This window comes from Triticum dicoccoides, chromosome 2B (assembly GCF_002162155.2).
Source record: "Triticum dicoccoides isolate Atlit2015 ecotype Zavitan chromosome 2B, WEW_v2.0, whole genome shotgun sequence".
Lineage (NCBI taxonomy): Eukaryota > Viridiplantae > Streptophyta > Magnoliopsida > Poales > Poaceae > Triticum > Triticum dicoccoides.
The window spans coordinates 7232342-7237408 of record NC_041383.1 but is presented as its reverse complement, the minus strand read 5'-3'; the positions used below and the strand labels follow the sequence as shown (position 1 = coordinate 7237408).

At 45.1% G+C, this 5067-nt stretch overlaps 1 long non-coding RNA gene across 1 annotated transcript; it reads left to right on the top strand.

The window, feature by feature from the left end:
* Positions 1–1126: 1126 nt before the first annotated feature.
* LOC119366780 lies at positions 1127–4278 on the top strand. Its single transcript, XR_005176106.1, has 3 exons — positions 1127–1272; positions 1356–1552; positions 3982–4278. It is a non-coding gene; the product is annotated as an uncharacterized LOC119366780 (long non-coding RNA).
* The last annotated feature ends 789 nt before the right edge of the window (positions 4279–5067 follow it).

The following is a 5067-nucleotide window of genomic DNA, read 5'->3' as shown; positions in this document are numbered from 1 at the left end:
ACCGGGGCCTGTCGGTGGAGAGCTAACATGAATGAACGGCGGTGACGGAGAGAAGGAGGAGAGGAGCAGGACAAACCGTACTTGGGCTGGTCGCGGCGGCGGTAGATCCACGCGGATCACGGCCGGGGCCATCGAAGCCAGGCTGTGCTCGGGGATGGAGCCGAGGGATAAGGTGGGGGAGCCGCGACCGGAGCCGAGGGAGAAGGTGGGGGTGGGGCGCGGCGACGCGCTGGGGGAGAGGGGAAGGTGCGGCTGCGCGCTGGGGGAGAGGGGAGGGCGCGGCGGCGCACTGGGGGAGAGTGGGGGAGCGTGGCGGCGCATGGTGGAGAGGGGAAGGCGCGGCGACGCCCTGAGAGGGAGAGAGGAGGTCGCGGCGGCGGTTCTGCGGGTGGGGAAGAAGGTGTCGGTCGGGATGAGTTTCTTTTCTCTTTTTCGGTGGGTAGTGATCGGGTTGGGCCTTATTGAAAAAACAGACCGTGTCCTTATAAGACCGAGGGCTAACAGAATAATATTCTATTACCGGTAACAGAATAGTCTAGTCCTATATATATACTAGTTGAATGCCCGTGTGTTGCCACGGAAATACAAAATATGATGTAAAATGGTAACTCGACGTGAATTAACAATATCCATATCTATCAATAACACATTCTGCGAAGTGAAATACATATACAACTATATGAATTAAATATAGTACTACCATTTTTCCGGCCAATAGTATCATAATTCATATGCATCATGAAAAATAAAAGGTTAAAAGGACAGACATCTAAGAAATTTAATAGCCCTCACAGACCGTCTAAATACCTTGGTTCTACTCCCTCCATTCCTAAATACCTCGGTTCGAATATGGACTACACACGGAGCAAAATGAGTGATTCTACCCTCTAAAATATGTCTTTGTACATCCGTATGTCTATATCTATATCTATACCTACTAATAAAGCAAGGTGCGTTTCGCCAATTTTTTCATCCTTTCACCGCCAAAAAGAATTATTTTTTATCCGAGGTGGTACTAAATTCTTATGTGTTCGTCTGCTAAAAAAAGTTTGATTTCTTAGGTGCCGGCGACGAGCTTCTGGGCGACGGAGGCTGGATGCGCATGCGTCCACGCTGGCTTCGCAGCGGCGCTTGATGTGGAGCGGCGCTGGAGCAGCGGAGCGGGGCTTTCTTCCTCACCTCACAGCGCCGTCCTCCTCCACGACCACGCAGCCGCAGCGGCGGAGGAGCCGAATCCCTAGCCAGCGAGCTCAGGGAGCCATGGGTCCATGGGTACGAATCTCTCTTCTTCTCTCTCTCTCTGACCCACCCCCGTCTCTTCTCCCTCCCTCTCTGACCCCCGTCTCCATGACCAGGGCGACGCCATGGAAGGGCCACCAACTACAGCAGCGAGGAGAGGAGAAAGGGAGTAGCCTGACGGTCGTCTTCCACCTCCGCCTACGCCCCCGCCGGAAATAGTACAATGGCCAAGGAAATAGGCAGGAGGCGCCGCTTCCCGGATGGATATGGACATGCTTCTCCAACTCTGCTTCTTCCTGGGTCGCCATGGAAGGTACTCCATGTTATGCTTGCTGCAACTTACTGATGCATAATTCAGTCAAGATAAAACTGTAGAAATCTCAAACTTTAGCATGGACTGAATAATGTTTGTGCATAATTCAGTTAAGGATTTTGTTAGGATTGTTACTGGATCATCCATGGACTGAATAATTCAGTCAAATTCAGCTAAGATCATTCATGGAATTTTTCTTGCAATCAATCACGAGCTTCATTCATTCGTTCATTCAGAGGGATAATTGTTTACAACCTGTGCAAATTGTCCATTTTTTGATTTGTTACCATCACTCAGTCATCCAGCATTACACTTTCTTTGTCCTGCCTTTTTGTTGTGAATTGTGCAAGTTGTGCTTGCTTTAAATTGCAGTAGGAAGAACTTGCTTTAACAGAATTTGCTTGCAGCAGCAGTAGCTTACAATTTTGCTTGCTTGCACTGCTTGCAGTGCAGTGCACTGCTTGAGTAGTTCCCCCTACAGACTCTGTAGCAAGTGCAGTAGTGTCCTCTCTCCCTCTCTTCTTTTTTAGTACAGTAGGAGCATTCTCTTATCTGCTTTAACTGTAACTTTGACTGAAACATTTTTCTATTAATTAAAATAAATTCAAACCTTTTCCTTTAATTAACTTAAACCTTCTAATTTACTCCTCTAGTAGTAATTAACTGAAACCTTTTGTGTTAACTCAAATTAACTAAAACATCTTTTGTTAATAAAAATAAACTGAAGCCTTTTCCTTTAATTAACTTAAATCTTTTCAGTTAAGGAGTACTCCTCCAGTAGTATTGGTCATTCAGGAGTAGTTATATCTGTCATTCAGGAGTACTGTTAATTAGGGAGGAGTAAAATTAACTTGTGCTTGTAGTATAAGGCTAGCTAGATGAGTAGTATCGGTATACGGTTAGGATTTGGTTGTTTATTTAGTGAGATGAGGATTAAACCTTTCCTGTTCGATCTGCCAATCCTGACCAAATTTTGAATTATACACACCCACAATGCATTTCAACAAAGCAAAACACAATGGCAGAATCATACAGATTTATGCAACGTAACCTGACATAAAAGTCAGTACTCTACAATGGTGACAGTCATACTGATGTACCATTTGTAAAAATCGAATGCAAAGCTTGGTCTTCATCTTTTGGCAAATAGCTTAAGGTTGATGTTTCTAATCCTGTACATGGTACTTTGGAATCACCTTCTGCATTGAATTTTGAGGCCTAAAATTGATGTTTAAGAACGTGTTAGAAATTAAGGACAGTTGCGTGCTAAATCTTATCACAGAGATTCAGAGAAAAGCAGATCAACAGATTATGTTCCTTTTCTTCATATCGAAGTATCTGTCGCCTAGAAAAACTCATCCTTTAATAGTTGAGATAGTAGAGATATGAGGAGATCACTGATGGCTTCACTCAGCTTGGGTTCTTCATTAATTATCAGATACATAGTTCCTTATCCATGTATTTCTAACAAGAGATTCTATGCAATTGAAGCTTAAGTCAGTTTTTATATTGCTATATATGATAATAGATGCCACAGGTTTTTACCATATTAAAAAACATATGCATTATAAAGAAATACGACACCTTAGTATTTTTGTTCTTCTTTAGCAAGTCACTGTCCAAACATCTTCCTCCTGCATCTGTTTGAAATTTCACGCTGTCTCTTGTTATTTCCAGCTTAAACAAGTTAGGACCACTTTGGTTTAACAAATGTATAAATGCAAAGTGAAAAAATATCGCGTGTAAGGGCGATACCGATTGAGGTTTCCTATTGTTGTACTGTCTGAAAGGCCGTGAGATTGCCTGCTATAGGAACCATCATAGGCAGTTGCGTGGGCACACTGTCATCATCATCGGAAGATGAAACACTGTAGTTAGTAGCGCCCGCTGGTTCGCGTATGAAAAAAGCAGATGGTGGCCGGTGTGTATTCCTGGGTTGTGATCTCGGTGTCCTCTAATATTCAACAACTGATAATCTCTACTATGTAGGATAAGTTATGAAAGGTTATTGAATACTTTATGTGCAGACATGTGATTTGCATACACATACCTTTTTTCTCTTTATCATAGAGATGCCCTCTGTCCTGTGACATCTTTGTGTCGTATAGAAGCTTTATGTTCTGAACTAAACCTGTAGTCTTTATATGATTATATTATCAATAATAAGATATAGATAGTGACAAGAAAAAGCTAACAAAGTATGGTGTTCTACTATAGGTAGTGACAAGGTTATTATTACTGCCAAAAAAACAGAGATATTGCCTTTTAACCTGAGCATATTGCTGTTGTCTTTTAACCTGGGCATGTTACGCTAAAAAAACAGAGATATTGTCTTTTAACCTGGGCATCTTGCTCTGTCTAATAGTGCAGATTAAAGATTTGTTCAATAAATATATTATCTTCACCATACCATTTTCTCTTCTATACAGAAAGCAGTAAGAATCTAAGAAAGCTGAAGCCTTCCAGCACACTGCAGCAATAAGAAGAGCGCAAGTCGAACAAGGACACAGCTCACACACTACGGTGGACAGAAAGGTATTTAACTGTTGGTACAAAGCTGGTTGGAGATACCTCTGTCCTGTGATGCTTTTTCAATGTAGTTGGAGTTCAAGTTAAAGATGCATTCGAGTAGTACTGTAATATGCAGGTAACTACGTTGCTGAAACAGTTGATGATGGCAAACCTAGGGCATGATGGGCACCGTTGAACATAACAAAGGTGGATCTCCGTCCTTTGCAGCAACAGGATCTCCGTCCTTTGCAGCAACAGCCGTCGAGCGAAGGTTGTGGTTCGGACGCCGAGGTTGCGGTGCAGTTGTGCTGATCGCACAGCTGGCTTCGCATGTGAACAACGATGTGGACTGACGGCGACTGAAGTGCCGTTTCTCTTCTCAGCGCATGCGCGGGTCGGGTCGTTGGAGCTCGTACTCGAGGAAGAACTGGCGTTTCTGTCCTTGGTGGCGATGTGCGTTGGTGGGTCGATGGGTCGATGGAGCTCATTCGATGGTTTGATTTTTGGTCGATGGACCTCGTTCGTGGGTTGCCGAACTGTTTTGCTGTTGGCTGGGCGTGTGATCGTGGGGTTTGGTTCGTTTGACTGGTGGTCCATGGGCCGAATATCGGATGAGTTGCCCTTGGTTTTTTGGGCTTGCGGGCTGGATTTTGTGCGGGCGTGTGGGACACCGCGCAATGGCTTTCGTACGAGGCGGGGGGATCGAACGAGGTGGTCGAACCATCACGACGTTCGATCCCCCTTTAATAGTAGAGATATAGGGTGTGTCTATTATGATGACACTCTTAAGAGTCTTATTCTGCTAACACTTCTGTACTACTTGACCTCTCTTACCCGGACCGCATAGCAACGCGAGAAAACTGCCTCCACCCACTCCCTCCACCTTCTCCCTTCAGCCGGGGCCACGCCCACCCCACCCGTCCACCTCTCTCCATCTCACCGCCCCACCACCTCCCTCCACCGCGCCACCGCCCCACCACCTCCCTCCACCGCGCCGCCGCCCA